This window comes from Lampetra fluviatilis, chromosome 38 (genome assembly GCF_964198595.1).
Source record: "Lampetra fluviatilis chromosome 38, kcLamFluv1.1, whole genome shotgun sequence".
Taxonomy (NCBI): domain Eukaryota; kingdom Metazoa; phylum Chordata; class Hyperoartia; order Petromyzontiformes; family Petromyzontidae; genus Lampetra; species Lampetra fluviatilis.
The window spans coordinates 4,884,281-4,909,383 of NC_136312.1; the positions used below are offsets into that span (position 1 = coordinate 4,884,281).

The 25,103-nt window shown below is 53.4% G+C and overlaps 1 long non-coding RNA gene across 1 annotated transcript; it reads left to right on the forward strand.

The window, feature by feature from the left end:
• Positions 1-1,368: 1,368 nt before the first annotated feature.
• On the forward strand, positions 1,369-3,478 carry LOC144945715 (uncharacterized). Its single transcript, XR_013639708.1, has 3 exons — positions 1,369-1,409; positions 2,215-2,378; positions 3,412-3,478. It is a non-coding gene; the product is annotated as an uncharacterized LOC144945715 (long non-coding RNA).
• Positions 3,479-25,103: the final 21,625 nt, after the last annotated feature.

Sequence of the window (25,103 nt, forward strand, 5' to 3'; positions counted from 1 at the left end):
GGGCCGTGGTCACTTAACATAGAGCCCAGAAGCTTGGGGACTGGGCTCTATTCACTCGCTGGCATTTCAGAATCGGAATCTTTATGTAGACTGCAGGAGCAATCCAAACGGAGTGGTGAAAACGCTCGCACGGTCGTTGCCTCCCGCAGATTCGGACCCTGACAGGGAGCAGCAATTCGAGCGAGTTCATCATAGAGCAAGCCATGCCCTGCCTCTGCGTCGAGGTGAGACGGTGGTGGGGGTGGTGGCAGTGGTGGTAGCGGTGGTGGTGGTGGCGGCGGCGGTGGCGGCTGCGGCGGTGGCGTTGGTGGTGGTGGTGACCGCTCCCGCTGCGTTCCCACGGCCCTTCGGAAGCGAGACCCGTGCCGTGCCGGCCCTGTTCACGGCCCGGCCCGGCTCTCATTGCTTCAAGAGCCACTTGGCACCGTGCTAAAACTGTAAACAGTTTTATTTCATTCAGAAGTAGAATCTTATACTTATAGTGCAGGAGGAGTCCGATGAGCTATAAAGCTCTTTTTCATAAATGTACAGAAGGGGCACGGGGTCAGAACGTTACGACAACAAACGGTACAAAAACACAATAGGAGTGAAGTATAGGAAAGATAAACAAATCACTTAAACATATATATATACACAAGAAAAACGCAACTATTTTTATTTTACCAGGTAAGGCCCCACTAAGCTACGTAGCTCTTTTTCAGAAGCGACCTGACCACAAATGACAGCTCCACGAAGTGGCTCATTGCGTGGAAATTTATAGCAGCCAAATACTCTAAACGCACGTTAATTATAAATGTGGAGGGAGGACCCCGGAGGGCAATCCACGCAATCACCATGGGGAGGGAGAGAGAACACACGCTCCCCCACCTGTTCCATAGGCGGCGGAGTGAGCGGGCACTTGCGGGGCTGCGCCTTCGCCTTTAGCCGCATTTCGTGACCGTGGACGAGGTTGTGTTTCGCTCCTCGCGGTTTCAACTCCGGCTCTCTGTGCGTGTGACTGCGTGCGCGTGTAAGTGCGTGTGTGCGTGTGAGTGTGTGGCGGTAGTGTAGCGGTTAGCGCGCTGCGCTACGAACCTGCCGATCCGGGTTCGATTCCCGCTCACGGCCAACACCAGTGACGATTTTCTGAAGCGGTCCCGGGCCTCCCCTAGGTAGACTCAGTCTCAAATGAGTACCTGTTGCGGTGTGTAATAAACATTGCCACTGGGGAGACAAAGGCGGCACGGCGTGGTGTTGGCCACCCACCCCATCGTGTGACTTTCTGGCCTTCATAGGTGCTCGCTAACAGAACTTGCCCCAACAGTCTGTTAAGGCTATACGGGGGATATTTGTCTTTGTGTGTGTGTGTGCCCAGGTCTACGCTACCAAGGAAAGCTCGTTGCGAGTCCAGAAATGTCCCTTTGAGAATGGTGAACGCGCATGCACACACGCACGTGCATGCACATGCACACACGCACGTGCATGCGCACATGCACACACGCACGTGCATGCACACATGCACGTGCATGCACACATGCACGTGCATGCACGGTAATTTTATTTCCACTGCTCGTGTTTTAAACCACCCTGAATTGAGGAAATCTATTCGCAAGAGGAGAGGGAATGGGAAACGTCGCAGGAAATAGGTTCATAGTAACCTGCTTGCTGTACTGATATGACTTTTTTTATTTTAAGGCCACTGTTATTGATGAGCGCGTTGAGCTTTCAATGTATGTACAGCATGTTGGAACTTCTTTCGCACCGTACGTAGCATGCCAATCGGAGGTGCGGGGAAGGACAACAAACTAAACACAAAAAGCAGCTCTAAAGAAATGACTTCGTCAATCTAAATGACGATTTAACAGTGCCGTAGCTCCAATGGCTTCCGAATATCGGAAGGAAGAGCGTTCCGGACGGCCGCCGGAGCGCATCTGAAAGAGCGCGACGCGGTGACGACCACCGTCTTTGTTCGCTGGCTGAGCCAAAAGCCTCCGCTGCTGCTGCTGCAAGGATGACGAGCGGAGTTGGTGTGGCGATGGTTTATAGCCCCTTGGCTACTTATTTGTGGCGCGCGCGTATCATGAGCACGACGTTGTAACGTATCCGTTCGGCAACACGGAAGCCAAAAGAGCTCGGCGAGCACCGGACGGACACGACGCATGATGATAATGACGGCGATGACAACGACGACGACAATAACTGTGGGGTTGTCCTTGCGGTGTCGGCTTGCCGCAGTCACGGCGGAGTGGGGGGCGCTGCGTCTGAGCCGGGCGCCGGGCGGCGTGACTCTGCGCGCCGACGGGCTGCTGCGCAGGTGCATGTACGAGGTGCGCGCCACGCTGCTGGTGCGACGGGGAGGGCGCGACACGGCCATGGACAGCGCCACCTTCAAGGAACTGGTGAGCGGATCGTTTCGTCACCGCTGGCGGCGGCGGCGTGGTCGCGATCGTCGATCGTCGTAATGATCGCGATCATCGTCGCCGTTGCCATCGTCATCATCATGAATGTCATCGTCACTCGTAGTACCGGTTTGTCTGGGTTAGATCGCGTTAATATAAATGGGTCGTTAAACCCACCACCACCCGACACAGCCAATTGGTTAAGGTTTGTCACGTAAACGGAACGTGCCAATTCGTTATTAGTACAGCACCACACCGGTGTGTTGGAGAGCAAAGCCACAACATTTACAATCTGAGTTCGACGTTTCAACAGTAATTACAACCAGCATCATCAGGCGACAGCCAGATCTGTGGATAAATGCTCCTTGTTCGTTCCTTAAATAGAGGGGTAGATGTGATGACATCACTTGTGAGCACTTCTTGAGTGACGTGAGGGGGGGGATTAATGAATGCTTATAAATGACAATGGGTTATTTATATGGCAATCAACGTGTTATATGCATGCGCATATTATACAAGCCCATTGTTCTTGTACCTCCTGTCGAGTGTGTGCACTAAAATAGCAGTACCTGTCATTGTTTGTTCAACGGTAATCACCATCGAAGTATGGTGACCTATGCAGGTCACCATGGAATTGTGTCGTGGTTCAATACGCGCCTGCGCAGGGACAGCTACCCAACAGGGGGTCCCCTGGGCAGCAAAACAATAAACAACCGGGCATCGGAATGATTGGCACGAGTTGTGGAGGGGCATTGGAGTGGTTGGCATGAGTTGCCGTGACATCTCAGCCAGCGCCCTGCAAGCGCACACGCTGCGTGCCCGCGTGATGTCTTCTCTATCACCTCCTCGCCTTCCCCCCCCCCCCCCCCCGTGGCTCCCTGCGGCCCCGCTCTGTGCGCCCTCCTGCCGTCACCTCCCGTCTCGGCCCCCGGGGAACGCGGAGGAATGAGTTCGAGTCCCCGTCTGATGCGAGGGTCCTTCCCCCTCCCCCCTCCCTCCTCCTCCTGTTACCAACTTCTTCTGTCCTCACCAGGAGAGCGGCTCCATCACCCACGACTTCCCGCTGAACCCCGGAGTCGGTGACCAGGGGGAGATATGCGTCATAGTGAGTGAGACGCGTCATCGTCGTCGCTGTCATCGTTGTCGTCACCATTATCATCATCGAAGTTATGCAAGTGTATAGGTCTCTGTAAGTGTATAGGTCTCTGTAAGTGTATAGGTCTCTGTAAGTGTGTAGGTGTCTGTAAGTGTATGGGTCTCTGTAAGTGTATGGGTCTCTGTAAGTGTATGGGTCTCAATTAGAGTATGGGTCTCTGTCAGTGTATAGGTCTCTGTAAGTGTGTAGGTGTCTGTAAGTGATATGTTTCTGCAAGTGTATGAGTCTCTGTAAGTGTATGAGTCTCTGTTAGTGTATGCGTCTCTGCAAGTGTATGAGTCTCTGTTAGTGTATGGGTCTCTGTGAGTGTATGAGTCTCTGTAAATGTATGGGTCTCTGTTAATGTATGAGTCTCTGTCAGTGTATGGGCCTCTCTAAGTGTATGGGTCTCTGTGAGTGTATGGGTCTCTGTAAGTGTATGGGTCTCTGTAAGTGTATGGGTCTCTGTAAGTGTATGGGTCTCTATTAGTGTATGGGTCTCTGCAAGTGTATGGGTCTCTGTTAATGTATGGGTCTCTGTGAGTGTATGAGTCTCTGTAAGTGTATGGGTCTCTGTTAATGTATGAGTCTCTGTCAGTGTATGGGCCTCTCTAAGTGTATGGGTCTCTGTGAGTGTATGGGTCTCTGTAAGTGTATGGGTCTCTGTAAGTGTATGGGTCTCTGTAAGTGTATGGGTCTCTATTAATGTATGGGTCTCTGTAAGTGTATGGGTCTCTGTTAATGTATGGGTCTCTGTAAGTGTATGGGTCTCTGTAAGTGTATGGGTCTCTATTAGTGTATGAGTCTCTGTAAGTGTATGGGTCTCAATTAGTGTATGGGTCTCTGTCAGTGTATAGGTCTCTGTAAGTGTGTAGGTGTCTGTAAGTGATATGTTTCTGCAAGTGTATGAGTCTCTGTAAGTGTATGGGTCTCTGTTAGTGTATGCGTCTCTGCAAGTGTATGAGTCTCTGTTAGTGTATGGGTCTCTGTGAGTGTATGAGTCTCTGTAAATGTATGGGTCTCTGTTAATGTATGAGTCTCTGTCAGTGTATGGGCCTCTCTAAGTGTATGGGTCTCTGTGAGTGTATGGGTCTCTGTAAGTGTATGGGTCTCTGTAAGTGTATGGGTCTCTGTAAGTGGATGGGTCTCTATTAGTGTATGGGTCTCTGCAAGTGTATGGGTCTCTGTTAATGTATGGGTCTCTGTGAGTGTATGAGTCTCTGTAAGTGTATGGGTCTCTGTTAATGTATGAGTCTCTGTCAGTGTATGGGCCTCTCTAAGTGTATGGGTCTCTGTGAGTGTATGGGTCTCTGTAAGTGTATGGGTCTCTGTAAGTGTATGGGTCTCTGTAAGTGTATGGGTCTCTATTAGTGTATGGGTCTCTGCAAGTGTATGGGTCTCTGTTAATGTATGGGTCTCTGTGAGTGTATGAGTCTCTGTAAGTGTATGGGTCTCTGTTAATGTATGAGTCTCTGTCAGTGTATGGGCCTCTGTTAATGTATGAGTCTCTGTCAGTGTATGGGCCTCTCTAAGTGTATGGGTCTCTGTGAGTGTATGGGTCTCTGTAAGTGTATGGGTCTCTGTAAGTGTATGGGTCTCTGTAAGTGTATGGGTCTCTATTAGTGTATGGGTCTCTGCAAGTGTATGGGTCTCTGTTAATGTATGGGTCTCTGTGAGTGTATGAGTCTCTGTAAGTGTATGGGTCTCTGTTAATGTATGAGTCTCTGTCAGTGTATGGGCCTCTCTAAGTGTATGGGTCTCTGTGAGTGTATGGGTCTCTGTAAGTGTATGGGTCTCTGTAAGTGTATGGGTCTCTGTAAGTGTATGGGTCTCTGTAAGTGTATGGGTCTCTATTAGTGTATGGGTCTCTGCAAGTGTATGGGTCTCTGTTAATGTATGGGTCTCTGTGAGTGTATGAGTCTCTGTAAGTGTATGGGTCTCTGTTAATGTATGAGTCTCTGTCAGTGTATGGGCCTCTCTAAGTGTATGGGTCTCTGTGAGTGTATGGGTCTCTGTAAGTGTATGGGTCTCTGTAAGTGTATGGGTCTCTGTAAGTGTATGGGTCTCTATTAATGTATGGGTCTCTGTAAGTGTATGGGTCTCTGTTAATGTATGGGTCTCTGTAAGTGTATGGGTCTCTGTAAGTGTATGGGTCTCTATTAGTGTATGGGTCTCTGTAAGTGTATGGGTCTCAATTAGTGTATGGGTCTCTGTCAGTGTATAGGTCTCTGTAAGTGTGTAGGTGTCTGTAAGTGATATGTTTCTGCAAGTGTATGAGTCTCTGTAAGTGTATGGGTCTCTGTTAGTGTATGCGTCTCTGCAAGTGTATGAGTCTCTGTTAGTGTATGGGTCTCTGTGAGTGTATGAGTCTCTGTAAATGTATGGGTCTCTGTTAATGTATGAGTCTCTGTCAGTGTATGGGCCTCTCTAAGTGTATGGGTCTCTGTGAGTGTATGGGTCTCTGTAAGTGTATGGGTCTCTGTAAGTGTATGGGTCTCTGTAAGTGTATGGGTCTCTATTAGTGTATGGGTCTCTGCAAGTGTATGGGTCTCTGTTAATGTATGGGTCTCTGTGAGTGTATGAGTCTCTGTAAGTGTATGGGTCTCTGTTAATGTATGAGTCTCTGTCAGTGTATGGGCCTCTCTAAGTGTATGGGTCTCTGTGAGTGTATGGGTCTCTGTAAGTGTATGGGTCTCTGTAAGTGTATGGGTCTCTGTAAGTGTATGGGTCTCTATTAATGTATGGGTCTCTGTAAGTGTATGGGTCTCTGTTAATGTATGGGTCTCTGTAAGTGTATGGGTCTCTGTAAGTGTATGGGTCTCTATTAGTGTATGGGTCTCTGTAAGTGTATGGGTCTCTGTAAGTGTATGGGTCTCTATTAGTGTATGGGTCTCTGTAAGTGTATGGGTCTCTGTTAATGTATGGGTCTCTGTAAGTGTATGGGTCTCTATAAGTGTATGAGTATTTGTGTAGAGTGACGAAGGGGTGGTGTAGGAAAGGAGCTGCCCAGGGCTGTTCCTGGCCCAGCAGCGGCCGTGAGAATGCGGCCTTGCCGTGGGAATGTGGCTTGGCCAGACTCTGGTTCCGTGGGTGTGAGCTCGCTCGCTCGCTCGCCTGCTCAACGTGATTTATCGTCTCCCCCCCTCCTCCCACCACCGCTGCCACCTCAGCTCCAGGCGGACAAATTCTACGCGCCGAGCGACGTCGTGTGCGGTGAGTCGGCGCTTTCTTTCGCAATCGGTCGCCGGTGGGCATGAGGAATTCTCTCGCGCGTACGCACGTGCGCGCTGCGCGTTCCGTAGAACCGCACGTACGCACGCGCGGTTCTACGGAACGTCACTTCGCATCGGTGACACGACTCACGTCGACGGCGAGTGAGATCGCGATATCGTTCCCGGGCTGCTGCCCCCCCCCCGCCGACCCACTGTGACCCCCCCCCCCCCCCCGATGCCGCCCGCCGCTTTCATCAACCGGCACTGACCAACGTGGTGAAGTACGGTCAGTCGTCGGCCACGACTGACACGGGTCGGGAAGGCCTTCATCCAGCAGTGGCACGACAAAGGGTGTTGATGACGATGACGTATCGGTGAGGATCTAACGAAGATGTCGATGACGTTAAAGGTGATGGTGATGATGAAGGTGGTAGTGAGGATGACGGTAGTGAAAACAATAATATTGATGATAACGATGATGCTTAACACGTCGTAGGCTTTCGCGACCAATATCATCCATAATAGAGGTTTTTTGGGTTAGATCGCGTAAATATAAAAAAATGTGTCGTTAAACCCGCCACCACCCGACACAGCCAACTAGTAAGGGTTGTCACGTAAAACGAATAATGCCAATTCGTCACTAGTACAGCACACCGATTGTGTGTTGGAGAGCAAAGATTGTAAATGTTGTGGCTTTGCTCTCCAACACACAATCGGTGTGTTGTAGGAGTGACGAATTGGCCACGTTCTGTTTACGTGACAAACCTTACTGATTGGCTGTGTCGGGTGGTGGCGGGTTTAACGACACATTTACATATTTACGCGATCTAACCCAGACAACCTGTATTAGGATGATGCTAATTACGGGTTATGACGGTGATAATGAAGACGGAAATGATGATGATGATTCTGATGAACACGGTGGCTTTGATGGCGATGATTACGACACAGATGAAAATGACGATGTCGTTTTCCCACATCTCCACCCCCCCACCCCGACTCCCCCCCCCCACTCCCCCCACCACTCCCCCCACCACTCCTCTTTCCCTGTGCTCAGTGCCGCGCTGGCGCTGGGTTCCGCTGCTGGCGCTGGGTGCGGTGGTGCTCGTGGGCGCCTTGCTCACCGCACTGGGAGCCTCGCTGGGCCACGCACGAGGACGTACGCCGCTCACTCACCCTGCCACTCACTCACCCTGCCACTCACCCTGCCACTCACCCTGCCACTCACTCACCCTGCCTCTCACTCACCCTGCCACTCACTCACCCCGCCTCTCACCCACCCTGCCACTCACCCACCCTGCCACTCACTCACCCTACCACTCACTCACCCCGCCACTCACCCTGCCACTCACTCACCCTGTTGCTCACTCACCCTGCCACTCACCCACCCTGCCACTCACTCACCCTGCCACTCACCCTGCCACTCACTCACCCTGCCGCTCACTCACCCTGCCACTCACTCACTCCGCCACTCACCCACCCTACCACTTACCCTGCCACTCACCCACCCTGCCACTCACCCACCCTGCCACTCACTCACCCTGCCAGTCACCCACCCTGCCACTCACCCACCCTGCCACTCACTCACCCTGCTACTCACCCACCCTGCCACTCACCCTGCCACTCACTCACCCCGCCACTCACCCACCCCGCCACTCACCCACCCTGCCACTCACTCACCCCGCCGCTCACTCACCCTGCCACTCACCCACCCTGCCACCCACCCTGCCACTCACTCACCCCGCCTCTCACCCTGCCACTCACTCACCCTGCCACTCACCCTGCCACTCACCCTGCCACTCACCCTGCCACTCACTCTGCCACTCACCCACCCTGCCACTCACCCACCCTACCACTCACCCACCCTACCACTCACCCACCCTACGACTCACCCTGCCACTCACCCTGCCACTCACCCTGCCACTCACCCACCCTGCCACTCGCCTACCCTACCACTCACCCTGCCACTCACCCCGCCGCTCACTCACCCTGCCACTCACTCACCCTGCCACCCACCCTACCACTCACTCACCCTGCCACTCACCCACCCTGCCACTCACCCACCCTGCCACTCACTCACCCTGCCGCTCACCCACTCTGCCGCTCACCAGCCCCGTCGCTCACCCACCCCATCGCTCACCCAGCCCATCGCTCACCCACCCCGCTGCTCACCCGCCCTGCCGCTCACTCACTCAATCCCTTACTCTCCCTTCCACTCGCCCTGTGCGTGGGGGGGGGGACGTCCAACCAAGGTAGGGAGATGGAGCTACAACATGGCTACAACATGGCTACAACATGGGCTCGCGTGCCTTTGCCAGGAGGTGGATTGTAGCAGAGTCGCGAGAGGCAGGTGGTGGCGGTGGTGGTGGGGGCAGCTTGGGGAGGCCTCATCCAGCAGTGGACTGATCATGGCTGCTGCTGATGGTGATGATGGTGATGGTGGTGATGATGATAATGGTGATGATGATGATAATGGTGGTGATGATGGAGACACGTGCTCACACGGTGCTACTTTCTCTCTCTCTCGCTTTTTTTTTTCCGTCGCAGGATTTTTTGGTGGCGCCAAAGAAAACCGAATGGGTGAGTGTACGTGTGTGTGTGTACGTGTGTGCGTACATGTGGGTATGTGTGTGTGCGTACGTGTGTGTACGTGTGTGCGTACATGTGTGTACATGTGTTGGCGTACGTGTAGGTACATGTGGGTACGTGTGTGTGTCTGTGTACGTACGTACGTACGCTGAACGTCTTTCGCACCGCCACACGCGTAGCCAACCACGCTCATCGAGGGGTGTGGAGCGAGCCACTTGAACGACGATTCCGTTACCCCCCCCAACCCCCCGGCGACGAGTCGTCACGACCGTGCGCACCTCCGCCATCGTCGTCTACGGGAAGTACTACACGAACGCCTCGTTGTGAAAGAGCCGACGCCAGGAGATCCCCCCGGGGTTTTGATCTTCCACGAGGCCGAAGCGCGTGCCTGACGCCACGCAAGCGGAGCTTTAAAAACCTGCCGGTATCATGCGACCGTGGTCGTCCAGAACGTGCGTTGCAAAGATCGGTCGAACCGGAGTAGCCCAGCTGACCGATGGATGCCACGGCTGCCCCATCGATAGCGCGGGGGTAATCGCACACACGCACGCCGGAACGCTCTGTCTGGCCGCGTGTGTGTCTGTCTCCGTGTATCCGTGTGTATCTGTCTCCGTGTATCCGTGCCTCCGTGTGTCTGCCGGTCGCCATGTTGTCTGTCTGTGTTTCTGTACCATCGGCGATGACGAGGGGTTTGCGATGTTAGCGCCCCGCTTGCTTTGTGCCGAGAGATAAAAAAATGTTTATCCCAACTCATCACCTCAACACGTTGGAAAGGGCACCCCCCCCCCACCCAGCGGCTGCTGTGTGTGCGATCCCAATTGAGTCATTTGCGGTGTCATTTTTCGAATGCTGGGGATGACGTCGGGGTGGGACCTTTTACATCCACTGTGAGTGAAGCAGACGGTGCCGTAGCATTGGCATGATTCAAACCGCACCGCCCTGTATTAACCAGGGCGGCCACCGGATTCCAACCGCGAACCTCTGCAACAAAACTAAAAACTATGAACAATTTTTCATTTTACCGGGTAAGGCCCGCTGAGCTAAATAGCTCTTTTTCAGAAGCGACCTGGCCACAAAACTCAACGAAGTGGCTTTTCACATGGAAATGTACAGCAGCCAAATACTCTAAACGCGCAATGTCGATTCTAAATGTGGAGGAAAAAACCGGAGGACCCGGAGAATAAATCCACGCGACCACGGGTAGAGAGACATGCAAATTCCAAACATACAGCAGCATCAGGCGTCAGGGTCGGGATCAATCCCACGACCCCCTGTATACCACGCGAGGTAGTCAACATCTCCTAGCCGCCACGGCGACACCCACCCATCCCTCCGCGTCTCCCTCCCCCCGCAGTGCTGCTGCTTCACGCCCACGAGGACAGCGCCGACCGCCCGCCATCCTCGCCGCTGGCGCTCGTCGCGGCGCTGGCGACGTTCCTGCGCAGCCGCTGCGGCGCCGACGTGGCGCTCGACGCGTGGGAGAAGCGGGAGGTGGCGCGCCTCGGCCCGGGGCCCTGGCTGGCCGGGCGGCTCGAGCGGTGCCGGCTGAGCGGCGGCGCCGTCGTGGTGCTGGCGTCCGGCGCGGCGCGGCGCCGCTGGGACGAGATGAGCGGCCTGCGTCGCGGTGGCGCCGGCGATCCGGCGGGCTCGGACGACGCCGGCGGCGCCACCGAGCTGGGCGACCTCTTCACGCCGGCGCTGCGGTTGCTGTGCGAGCAGGACGCGGTGTGGCGGAGCGCGAACGTCATGGTGGCGGTGTGCGTCGACGGCGCGGACGTGCCCTCGTGCCTGCGCTCGGCGCGGATCTTCCGTCTGCCCGGCGACCTCGGGAAGCTGAGCGCGGCGATCGGGGGCGCCGGATCGGTCCGGGACGGCGCTGGCGGCGGCGGCGGGCGGCGCTTGCGGGAGACGCCGGAAGGCGCGGCGCTTGTGGCCGAGATCTCCAAAGCGCGTGAGCGGACGAGCGGACGAGGCGGAGGGACGACTCCGCCGCTCGCCACGGACGCAGCCGTCGAGAGGTCCGCGCCGGGCGCGGATTTCCCCGGGACGGCGATCACGGAGACGAAGCTGCAGATGTGGCCGTTCTTGCTGGATCCGAGCGGCGGCGGCGGCGGCGGCGATGGAGAAACGGACAGCGCCTACAGCAGCCTCGAGCCGGCCGCGTTGGAGGTGGGCGGATTCAGGCTGACCCGGGCCGAGCTCCTGCAGCTCGTCCAGCAGCGGAGCGAGAAAGGACGCGGCGGCCCCTGCCCCACGTGACGCAGAAAAACCGGAACTGAGTGAGCGGCCCGCCTTTGGCGGCCGCCGCCCCCCCCCAGGAAAGTCAGGTCACCGACGCGGCCGCGCCCCGCGCCAGCGTGAGCCGTCGAGCAAACGGTCCGAACGGAACGGGTCGGGCTGGTACCTTCTTGGTACCGTCAACTGTGCTGGTGAATCACCAGCAGGCTGGTGAAACGTCCAAAAGCGTGGAAGTGGGCCCCCTCCTGCGGTGACTTTGACGTCAAGCGAGCAAAACGCTTGGCACCGGGCCTCCTCCCTCCTCCTCCTCCCTCCTTCCTCCTCCCGCCTCCCTCCTCCCGCCTCCCTGCGACCGATGCTTATTTTGGAAGTTTATTGAGGTTTGTTGAGTCCTTGAAGACATGTTTTAGTAGCTTGCCAGTGAAGTTGAAACACAGACATACCTCAACACCAAGAGACACCACTACCTCTTTTTTTTTCCCACTGCACAACCAAACCGTGCCGGGGGCTGTGCCGAGCCAGAATCCGAATATTTATTGATACTGGAGGAATCGGATGAGGTATAAAGCTCTTTTAACCGGGTTGTTTTTTTTGTTTCACTCCCAAAGCCGAGCCGTTCCCCTGACGTCACGCGCGATGAACTCTGAACTCGTCGTTAGCACCGCCCCCTGGCTCTGCTTGGCCCCCTCCCCTCCTCCCAGCAAGATTCAAGACGTCTGCCTTGTGGGTCTTGGCTCGGCTCGGTTGTGCCGGTGGGAAAGTGCTTCAGGATAATTACAGCATTGCCGTTATCAATACTGGACAATAATTATTACGGGAATTATTATCACGGGAATCAACTCGGGGGTGGTGGAGTGAGAGGGGGGGTGCCTCAGTGTATAGCCGTCAACCGTTAACAAACTCCCCCGTTGTTGTCTCCGCGTGTAAGACCACGCGGAGGCTGTTTACAGGCCGAAATGTTACCGTGGATTGATTTATTGTGTAGCATATGACGGGCTGGCTTACGTACGGTGCGAAAGACGCTCTACAAGAAGAAGAGAGAGGGTTATCTCATTTATTTTAATTAATGTTCAGACAGACTTCCATAAACACGAATGCATGATTTATCTTTTAAAACTGATTGATAACTTTTATTATATATATGAAACATTACAGGTGTGTGATCTGTGAACATTTATCAATTGTGTTTTGTTTCAATGCATTCAGGGTTCTTGGTCGAGTTAAGTAAATGTCATCTGAGAAGTAAGAAAAAACGTATAACAATTAATAATGATAATCAATCAATAAAAATAATGTACAGAATAAAGAATAAAAAAACGTGCGTTTTTTTTTTTTAAAGCCCAGTCTGAAAATAAATGGAATAACCCAATGTGGTCCTGACTGTTGGGGGGTCACCCTTTAAACATTTGACAGGGCTCATCCCAAACCAGCGATGCAAGCGACGGCTCAAAACGCGACTGGGACGGAGCGGTGAAATCAGCCGGCGTGCTCGGCAGCGCGACGGACTAAGCAAGTTTTCTCAAACCGCCTATTTCTCTCTCTAAAATTTACCAGGTCCATCCGCTCTTTCTCTCCCCCGGCCGCTTCGGGGTGGATTTCCACACAGCTCTCTCATTGACATGCTAATTTCTCTGCTCCAGCAAACCCACCTCTCCCTCTGCCCCCTTCCCTCTCTCTCTCTCTGTCTATTGAAGGCCACGACACAGAGGCATTGGGTCTCTGTGTGTCTCTGTGTTGTCTCTCTCTGCTTGCGTGTCTCTCTGTGTGTCTCCGTGTCTTTGTTTTGTCTCTCTCTCAAATTTAGTTCTACCTGATGACGGTTGCTTGTGTTGCAATCGAAACGTCGTACTCTATTATCTAATTAATTTTCTTTCTACGTAACTTTACCGAAAAAACCAAAGAGTGATTCCTGCATTCACGAAAGCTTCAAATCAAGTAAGAAAAAATTGTGTAATAGTTTTAATACAGGGTGCTTAAAAAACAAAATGTGAACACTTCTGAGAATTTGCAACAACACCACGAGAAATGCGGCGCCTCCGGGCTCTGGAGACCACCCAGAGAAGATTCCAGACGTTGCGTTGACAACGATGGCGAACGAGTCGAGAGACTCTTTGACATTTTGAAGCTATTAACGTTGCATTTGTTATCACGTTAGGGGCCGTCCATAAATAACGTCACGCACCTAGGGGGGGGGGGGGGGTCAGACATTTGTGACGATGTGTGACGATGGGGGGGGGGGGGGGGGGGTTGAGAAATGTGACGTCACATCAAAATGCGCAACTTGAAATAAATGTAGACAACACGTTCTACTTAATTAAATAAACTTTTTAATAAATGTTTTCCCCTACAACATCAGAGTACAGCGCCGCATTAAATACTCACTACAATGACAATAGTTTAAAGCGATTTGAAGAATGTTTTATTTTGGGGGGGGGGGGGGTAGAGCTTTGTGACGTCATTTGAGGGGGGGGTCTGACTTTTTGTGACTCCGTGTGACGAAGGGGGGGGGGGGGGTAAAAAATCGTCCAAAATCGCGTGACGTCATTTATGGACGGCCCCTTATGGCGTATTATTATCCGTTCTATTTCCATTAAAAAGGATAGTCCCATATAAGTGTTTGCATTGTTTTGAAGCACCCTGTATTAGCCGTGCGTAGTTAGTAATCGTAATAGTAGAAGAATAATAGCGATGGAATGTTTGTCATTGGTTGTGGATGGTGGTAAAACAATCAAAGGGAAGGAATTAAATATATAAATCAGATCCCTCCCACCAACCAAAACTCCACCAGCCCCCGGGGCCTCCCCCCCCCCTCCTCTCAAACGTAACCCCCTTGCACGGGGGGCCCGTGCCGCCGGTCTGGGCGGTTGTTTGTGTCGCAGGAGGAGGAGGGGGAGGGGGAGATCGGTGTGGAGCCGCGACCCCTCGCCTCCTGGTGTGGGAGCTCGCTGGGCGATTCGCGCGCCCATTCATTTACACCACCAGCAGCACCCACCCACCAGCACCCACCCACCAGCACCACCTAGCACCCGCCCACTAGCATCCACCACCCACCAGCACCCACCCACCCACTAGCACCCACCCACTAGCACCCACCCACCAGCACCCACCCACCCACTAGCACCCACCCACCCACTAGCACCCACCCACTAGCATCCACCACCCACCCACCAGCACCCACCCACCCAGCAGCACCCACCCACCCACTAGCACCCACCCACTAGCATCCACCACCCACCAGCACCCACCCACCCACTAGCACCCACCCACTAGCATCCACCACCCACCCACCAGCACCCACCCACCCAGTAGCACCCACCCACTAGCACCCACCCACTAGCACCCACCCACTAGCACCCACCCACTAGCACCCACCCACTAGCACCCACCCACCAGCATCCACCACCCACCCACCACCCACCAGCACCCACCCACCCACTAGCACCCACCCACTAGCATCCACCCACCAGCACCCACCCACCAGCACCCACCCACCAGCACCCACCCACCCACTAGCACCCACCCACTAGCATCCACCACCCACCCACCAGCACCCACCCACCCACTAGCACCCACCCACTAGCATCCACCACCCACCCACCAGCACCCACCCACCCAGTAGCACCCACCCACTAGCACCCACCCACTAGCACCCACCCACTAGCACCCACCCACTAGCACCCACCCACCAGCATCCACCACCCACCCACCACCCACCAGCACCCACCCACCCACTAGCACCCACCCACTAGCATCCACCCACCAGCACCCACCCACCAGCACCCACCCACCAGCACCCACCCACCCACTAGTACCCACCCACTAGCATCCACCACCCACCCACCAGCACCCACCCACCCACTAGCACCCACCCACTAGCACCCACCCACCAGCATCCACCACCCACCCACCACCCACCAGCACCCACCCACCCACTAGCACCCACCCACTAGCACCCACCACCCACCAGCACTCACCCACCCACTAGCACCCACCCACCAGCATCCACCACCCACCAGCACCACCCACCCACCAGCACCCACCCACCCACCCACCAGCACCCACCCACCAACCAACAGCACCGCCCACCCTCCACCACCCCCCCAAACCACCACCACCCCCCACTACCCACCACCGCCCACCACCACCTGCAAAACATCACCCCCCTAACCACCCCCCACCTACTACCCCCACCATCCACCCACCTACCACCACCCCCCCAAACACCACCCCCCACCACCACCCTCCCACCCACCACCACCCACCCACCCACCACTACCCACCACCACCCACCACCACCCACCACCACCTGCAAAACATCACCCCCACAACCACCCCCATCACCCCCCACCTACTACCCCCACCACCCACCCACCTACCACCACCCCCCCCAACCACCACCCCCCCACCACCACCCACCACCACCACCCACCCACCACCACCCTCCACCACCACCCCCCACTACCCACCACCACCCACTACCACCTGCAAAACATCACCCCCCCCAACCACCCATCACCCCCCCCACCTACCACCCCCAACCACCACCCCCCCAACCCCCACCCCCCGGGCGTGTGTGACGAGGTCGCGCAAACTCCTCGCATGAAATCTCGCGACCTTTCGCTCACCGACCGCCGTCGCGAAAATACACAAAGAAAATTGTTATTTTGTTTTAAACTAAAAACCCCGACCACGAGTTCGTTTTTACTAGACGTGGCCGCTCAAAATGCGACGGCGAAGCGCAAAGGGCACGGCGAGCTTGGAGCGTTCTGCCTGCCCTGCGGCGTGAAAACAAATTACGCGTTGCTTATTTATTTAGTAAATAATGGTTAAACGATTCGGGGGAGGGGGAGGGGATTTATATTGATTTTAACACGTAGGCTTTCGCGACCAACCCAACGTGACAATCCTTACTAGTTGGCCGAGTCGGGTGGTGGCGGGTTTAACAACACATTTACACTATGAGATCTCTTTTACCAGTGGCAAAATATAATGGTAGGTTTTTACCCCGAACTCTCAATACTCTGATATTGCACTGTTTTTGAGTTGTACGCCTTCTGGTGTCATCTGGCCCTACACCAATGGGGACTAGGCTCTAAAGAAAGCCGTCTCGGGTGTGGGCCAATCAACTTCAAGGACGGTGCATATTATTATCCTTATCAGAGTTGCTTATTTTTGTTTGCTTTATTGACTACTTGTGTTGTGGTCATTGCAAACATGATGCCTTGAATAAAGGTGTCAGTTTTGTACCAGTTAAAAGGGTAAAAACCTACCATTATTTTAACAACACATTTATATATTTACGCGATCTAACCCCCCCCCCAAAAGAAACCCCTCTGTTATGGAGGTATATTGACGTTGCCTTTTTCCACATCGACTTCGACACGAAGAAGCCACTGTCGCACAGCGGGGTCCCATCGTCCCAGTAGTCGTGCGAGAGGGAATGGGCCCGTGGAAGTGGATGTCACAGAACCACTCGTTAACATTCCTTGGACGTGACCTCCGTGGTGTCAGCGTAGCAGAGGCGGCGTTCTCTCCATCCGTCGCACTGCGCCACGGACAGCATGTGCTCCTTCTTGCTTTCCACGTACAAGTTTCAGATTTTTCCACTGCAAAAAAATATGTAAATTACTATTTGGTTCCACCATTGGTACCTCATTTGCCAGTAAAAAAAAAAGATAATTGTTTTTATACCCTTTTATCTGGCAACAAAACTGACACTTTTTTTTAGGAGGAGTCATGTTTGCATAGACCACAATACCTGCAGTCATAATGCAAACAAGAAACATAACTCTGATAATGTATGCACTGGCCTTGAAGTTGATTGGTCCACACCTGAGACAGCTTTCTTTAGTGCCTAGTCTCCATTGGTGTTGGACCAGATGACGCCAAAAGGCGCACAACTCAAAGACAATGCACCATCAGAGTATGAGAGCTCGGGGTAAGCATTTACACCATTTGTACCTCATTTGTCAGTAAAAAATATTATAATTGGTTTTTTACCCTTTTATCTGGCAACAAAACGTGAAGAGAAATCCACTTGGTACAGTAAATTTGGCTGTGACGGTCCCACCTGAAGACGGAGACTTGTGTTGCCTCCGAAACGTCGTAATTTAATTTAGTTATTTTAATTTATTATTATTTTATTTTATTATTATGATTTTTCACCTACGTGATTTTACCGAAAAAACCTAAGAGTATGAATGATTGCAGCCACGAAAGCTTCAAATCTATCTGTCGGTAAAGTCACGTACAAGAAAAAAATGAAAATAACTAAATTAAATCACGACGTTTCGGAGGCAACACAAGCTTCCGTCATCAGGTGGAACAGCCACAGCAAAATTACTGTAGTGACCAGAGAGAGCTATTTGTGATAAGCGATAATATAGGGTAAGATGGGGGGGAGGAGCCAGGGAGGAGGGATGCGGGGGGGGGCCGTGTGGAGTCGCGGGGGGGTTAAGCTGAGTTAAGCTGATTCATAACAACCTTTTGGGATGCAAATTGTCAGGTGCCTTCTGAGCTGTGTCGTGACACACGGCACTGATTCTGGTAGGAACCTCCTGGTGACACCAGCCTACAGGGGATTATTGTGTCCGTCCGTCGTGCAGGGAGGGGCTGGGTGGGGAGGGAGGGGAGGGGCTGGGTGGGGAGGAGAGGGTTGGGAAGGGAGGGTGGGAGGGGTGGGGCTGGGTGGGGAGGAGCTGGTCACCCATTGATGCCCTTATAAAACTCAACGTTTAACCTACTCACGCCGGCTTGTGCCCGCCCTCACAGTCGGCCATATTTGCGGAATACACCACGCCGCCGTTGACCCTGGCCACTGACCGAGCAACCCAACGTTCCTACCAGCTCCCTCCGCAGGAATGTGTTTTAACAGCTCGCTCCATTAGAGGTTTATCGTCGCGACGTTCACCTTGACGTGTCAAGTTCAGCTATCGAAAGGCACTCCGACCAGCTCTGTGACTTTGTTGGTTGGGTCGCTGCCTTCCGTGAGGTTGAGTTGACGGAGATGCCTGCCCCGCCCTCACATGTTTCAATCACGCAACCAAAGCTCATTCATATTGACAGGACACACACACACAAACTGTGTTGCTTGACAGCAGCGATGTGGCCGCCCCAGCCCTCGTCTCAAACCCCCGAGGGTCTCCGTGCTACTCAAGACGCTCACGAGCAAACACGTAACGATGCCACCCAACAGGGCACGCGGCATGCCGAGCCGTGCTGCTGGCTATACGGGGGTTGCCACCCGTCCCGGGTTTCCGAGGATTGTCCCATCCTGTGGAAGGCACCCGCCGCCGTCCTGGGAAATCTGTGCCGAGTATCTCCTAGGGCAGTGTGGTTCTTCTCCTTCGGCTGGGGCTGCACGCTGCAGCCCCCTGGTGGGGTGCGAGATGCCCTTTCTGGGGGTGCGAGGCATGGGCAGATTTTTTTAGAAGGTAAATCATCGAAAAAACTAATTAAGAACGAGCACGAAAGTTACAACTTTACCTAGTTTCATCAAACCCTACGTATATTCATAATACACGTTTTTGGGTTAGATCGCGTTATTTATAAATGTGTGGTAACCCTCCACCACCCGACACAGCCAATCAGTACAAAAGTGTCACGTTGACAAAAGACAAATAGTTCACTACTTTAGCCCACCGGTGTGTTGAAGAGTGAATCCACAACATTTACAAACTCTTCAACACACCGGTGGGCTAAAGTAGTAAACTATTTTGTCTTTTGTCAACGTGACACTTTTTTACTGATTGGCCGTGTCGGGTGGTGGAGGGTTACGACACATTTTTGAATAACCGCGATCTCACCCAAAAACGTTTATTATGAATAATATTGCTCGCGAAAGCCTACGTGTTAAACCCTAACGCATATGTTCACATACATTTTGTTTAGCACAATTGAAAACCAAAGGGGGTCCCTTAGATATAGTTGCTTAACACGAGCTGTTCATCATTTGGTGCTTGTACTGTTCGCCACCTGGCGGCCTTGGGTCTCCGAAGACGAAGCCATACGAGAGGCCGTTTATGTATACGCACAGCGCTATAATGTTTAGGTATGAGGAACCAAAACTATTATGCTGTACATTAAAATCATTCACGTGATGACACATCGTTACGAGCAGTGACGTTAAACACCTGAAAGTCTGGCTGGCGTAATAACACGCACATGCCTCCCCCCGACTCCGTGTTGGCCATGGACATTGCTTCACCAGATTACACACGGCGGCGGTGATGATGATTAGTGCGAGTTGTTGAAACCAGACAGAGTTTGGTTGTATCCAGCAATTGCTTCACCCAGACTGCACACAGCGGCGATGATGATGATCAATGCGAGTTGATGAAACCAGAGACAGATTGGTTGTATATTCGTTGGTTCTTTCGGTAACGTCACGTAGATAGAAAAAATAATTAAAAAAAATCTAAACCACGACGTGGTTGTACCCAGCACAATGGACGCACAATGTATTGCCCTACACTGCCCTCTGCTGCCCATGGCACCTGGGTCTGCCCCGTGACCTCGCGTCAGCGGGCGTTCGAATACTTCACGTGGTTGTAGAGTGCACCGAGCCTGGCACAGGCGCCGTGGTGACGTCGCCGTCACTTAGTGGCGAGCTGTTGTTGTTTGCTGCCCATCTAGGGAAGCGGTAGGGTAGCGGTTAGCGCGCTGCGCAACGAACCAGAGGCGCCTCTTGAAAGCGCGCGATGCGGTGACCAGCCCTCATTGTTCGATGGCTTAGCCAGAGGCCGCTGCTGCTGCTGCTACTGCGAGGATGGTGAGCGGAGTTCGCGTGATTGATGGTCTACGATGCTCCTTGACGAGCTTAGCGAGGCATTGTTGGTTCATCTGTGGCAAGCACCCTGCGCGTGTCTGTCAGAAACGAAGTAAACATAACGTGAACTATTAACGTTTGGGAATCGAACACGGAACAGCCGACTTTGAAGACACCTGTTCTGTCACTCCCGGAGGGCCTGGCGCTGGAAACACGCGTCTTGTTATTCAATCATTGGGGCCGTCCATAAATGACGTCACGCGATTTTGGACGGACCCGGAGAAAAATCCACGCGACCACGGGGAGAAAGACGCAAACTCCAAATGCACAAGCAGGCGTCAGGGTCGGGATCGAACCCATGACTTCCTGTATACCAGGCGAGGTAGTTAACATCTCCTAGCCGCCGTGGCGAGAAGGGACGATGGCCGGTGGTCAAGACCAGTGATGGAGTTGCAGTCAAAGGAGAGAACAGTTGAACGAGAAAATGTCCACCGCACCAGGTACTCATGAAGGACGCTGCTGCTGCTACTGGGCAGTTGGAGGCGGTCGCCCTCCAACAACAACAGAGAGCAGAGGAGCGACGCTCACAACAACGAGCGGAGCGCCGGGTGCCTAAAGCACAGTCAGTTGGCACAGTAGGGGGCACAGGTGGTGCATCGGCCAGTCATCTCAGTCGGTCGACCCGTGGCACCTGCCGGGTCTGTCTCGTGACCTCCTGCCAGCACGTGGCCTTGACGTACACATAGCCTGGCACAAGCGCCGTGGTGACGTCACCGCCACTTAGTGATGATAGCGGTAAGGTGATAGGGGTGAGGTGGGTGAGCGTATGAACGGGAGGAGAGTGAGATGATAGGGGAGAGGTAGGAGAGTGCGTGGAGGGGAGTAAAGTGAGATGAGAGGGAAGAGATAGGACAGTGAGATGAGAGGGGAGGAGAGTGGGATGAGCGGGGAGAGGTAGGAGAGTGCGTGGAGGGGAGTAGAGTGAGGTGAGTGGGGAGAGGTAGGAGAGTGCTTGGAGGGGAGGGGAGTGAGACGAGAGAGGTAGGAGAGTGCGTGGCGGGGAACATGAAATGTTCAGCAGACAGGGGCGAGTTCATGAAGAGGACCTCGACGATGGCGAGTGTGACCTTGAAATGATTCGTGATTGTATTTGGAGCCAAGGGGAGTGAGTGTATCGTCATGAGAGCGAGCGTGCGAGCGTGCGAGGGAGCGTTCCGTGGCAGGCACGGCCCACCTTCACAAATGAGTCTTAATTTCACAAATGAGCCCTGCACCTCTTGCGCAAGAGTCGGAACCGTTCCCGTGCAGTGCCAACCAAAGAGCTTGGGATTTATTTCCACGCGCGAAGAGAATGTACACAACACGCGCACACACGCGCGCGGCGTACAACGCAACACGCAAACCACGCCGAGCCGCCGTTCGGCCTCGCGGATCCTCCGTGATGTGTCGACACGCTTCGTCGTTTGGTTTTCGCAACTTGGCCGCAATGCCGCAACATGAAACGGCAGCGAACCGGGTTGTCCCCAAATGCATACCGCTCGTAGCCCTCGCGTCCCTGGGTGCACACACTCCTGGGATGTTGAGGGATAATACAGCCGACAGAGAGATGGGGAGAGAGAGGGGGGGGCAACTCTGCCAACCATGCATTTGGCACCCACGCTGTTGTGCTTGTCAGCCGTAATACAGGTTTTTTTGGGGGGTTAAATCACGTAAATATACGTGTCGTTTTAAAGCTTCCGTGACTGCAGGGATTCATCTTCTTGGTTCTTTCGGTAAAGTCACGTAGAAGGGAAGTAATAAAATAATAAAACATAATAAAATAATTCTCACAAATGAGTAGAGTGGGAGTGAGAATTATTTTATTATGTTTTATTTTTTATTATTTTATTACTTCCCTTCTACGTGACTTTACCGAAAGAACCAAGAAGATGTATACGTGTCGTTTAATATATATATTTACGCCATCTAACCCCCTCGAAAAAAAACCTGGATTATGAATACTGAAAGCCGACGACGTGTTAAACTGATCAGCCACGTGCGGCCACACACACACAGCCCTTTGTAGTCAACCCACTGCTGGATGAGGGGGGCCCCCGACACAACGAACGCCGTGGCTCTTCGCGGTGCTTCCTTGACCCATGACCTCGCCACGCTGCCCCGTGCGGGCTGCATCCCCATCGGCACGCCCGAGAAGCCGAGCAGAATCGAGCCTGCACAGTGCTGGGAGGGGGGGTGACCACCATGCATAACAGCTGTTATAGGATAATTGTTTTTTTACCCTTCTATCTGGCAACAAAACTGTCACCTTTTTTACAAGGAGTCATGTTTACATAGACCACAATACCTGCAGTCATAATGCAAACAAAAAACATAACTCTGATAATGTGCACTATCCTTGAAGTTGATTGGTCCACACCCGAGACAGCTTTCCTTAGAGCCTAGTCTCACATGGGTTAGACCAGATGACGCCAAAAGGCGCACAACTCAAAATGAGGTTCCAATGGTGTAAATGCTTCACCCGAGCTCTCATACTCTGATGGTGCATTGTCTTTGAGTTGTGCGCCTTTTGGCGTCATCTGGTCCAACACCATGTGAGACTAGGCTCCACGGAAAGCTGTCTCGGGTGTCGACCAATCAACTTCAAGGACAGTGCATACATTATCAGAGTTATGTTTTTTGTTTGCATTATGACTGCACGTATTGTGGTCTATGTAAACATGACTCCTTGTAAAAAAGGTGTCAGTTTTGTTTCCAGATAGAAGGGTAAAAAAACAATTATCATATTTTTTACTGGAAAATGAGGTTCCAATGGAGCTGTTATAGGCTGTGGCGGCTGCTGCTGCTGTTAGGCAGAGACCTTGTCAGCAGAGGGCAGTGCAGCCCACAACCACGATTTCACGGCGCTGTACAGTACTCCCAATATCTATGGCCCCCCCCCCACCCCCAGCTTCAACAAACCCGCACTGTGACCAGCGTGGTGAAGTATGGTTGTAGAATAAAGTAACTCCCGTGACCCCAACGGCACGGGGATGCCCGTCATCCGGCAGGAGCGTGACAAGCGGGCTCCTTAGATGTCACCAAAGTATCGAGTCGCACAGCAAAAATCTTCGTTTAAGCGTCCCTTGTAGCGCAACCCCCCCCCACCCCGACGAACAGGCGTCAGTCACGGGTACCGAGCACACGGATGCTTCCCGCAAGGAGGCCGACGTTTTAAACGCAAGCATTTTCAAGGACAACATCGTATCCGAAAGCCTATTTATTATCGGGAATCTTCCGTTATCCGTCGATGCCACTGGTCCCGGTGGTTAACTTCTCGCCACGGTGGCAAGATGTTCACTACCTCGCCTGGTCTACAGGAGGTCGTGGGTTCCATCCCGACCCTGACGCCTGTTGTATATTTGGAGTTTGCGTGTCTCTGTCTCTCATCATCACCACGGTGGCTAGGAGACGTTAACTACCTCGCCTGGTATACAGGAGGTTGTGGGTTCGATCCCGGCCCTGACGCCTGCTGTATATTTGCAGTTTGCGTCTCTCTCTCTCCCGTGGTCGCGTGGATTTTTCTCCGGGTCCTCCGGTTTTCCCCCTCCAAATTTAAAATCGCGCGTTTTAAGAGTATTTGGCTGCTATAAATGTCCACGTGATGATAAGCCACTTCTTTGAGCTCTCATTTGTGGTGGCCAGGTCGCTTCTGAGAAAAAAAAAGAGCTACGTTATAGCTCAGCGGGGACTTCCCTGGTCAAATACAAAGTTTAGTTTGGTTAGCCTCGATGATGCCCCCACGTCGCCAAGAGGCCCGATTCACCCTCACATCGCGCGCACGACATATTCCTGCGGAGGGAGCTGGTAGAAACGTTGGGTTGCTCGGTCAATGGCCAGGGTCAACGGCGGCGTGGTGTATTCCGCAAATATGCCCGACTGTGAGGGCGGGCACAAGCCGGCGTGAGTAGGTTAAACGTTGAGTTTTATAAGGGCACCACGGGGTGACCAGCCCCTCCCCACCCAGCCCGATCCCTCCCACCCCTCCCCACCCAGCCCCTCCCTCCCCACCCAGCCCCTCCCTGCACGACAGACAGATGCAATAATCCCCTGTGGGCTGGTGTAACCAGGAGGTTCCTACCAGTATTATCCACTCGCCTCTCTCTTACGGACAAGCGGAGTATCAATCTGTCGCGGTGAATGTGCGGCGAACGGGCCCCCTCGCGTGTCACGGCGGGACAGAGGAGAGTCCTCCTCGGGAGGACAATCGCGCACTCGACAAGTCCTTTAAACTTCGAACGATCGAGGCTGTGAGGCGGCGGTGATAGTGGTGGCCTTCATTGACTTAAGCCAGTAGTTCTTAACCTTTACTGCAGCCTTGCACCCCTTTGGATTCTCAATCGTTAAAATGTTTTAATACATAGGTGGTTTAATGAAAGAAAGTTGTAATTACGTTGCTAAATTTGTGTTTCGCTTATTTGGCTTCAAAAAAAATGTGGCCATGTCTTGTGCACCCCAGGTTAAGAAGAGCCACTGACTTAAGCGGATCATCGAAGGTTTCCCCTTGACGCTCCCCAACGCTCGTGGCCAAACATTAAAGGGCCGGGTGAGGCTAAAGAGTCACAGAAACAACCAGACAAAAACAAAACCCCCAACAGCAATAGGCAGCCGAGTCACACAAATGGTACCCCCCTGCCCGCTCACAGGGCCTGGACACCCCGAGAGGGCAGTTCGACCACAGCGGCGAGCGACCACAACAAAACCATCGCACAGGAACTGGACACGCAATGCAACGCGGGCCCAGCGGT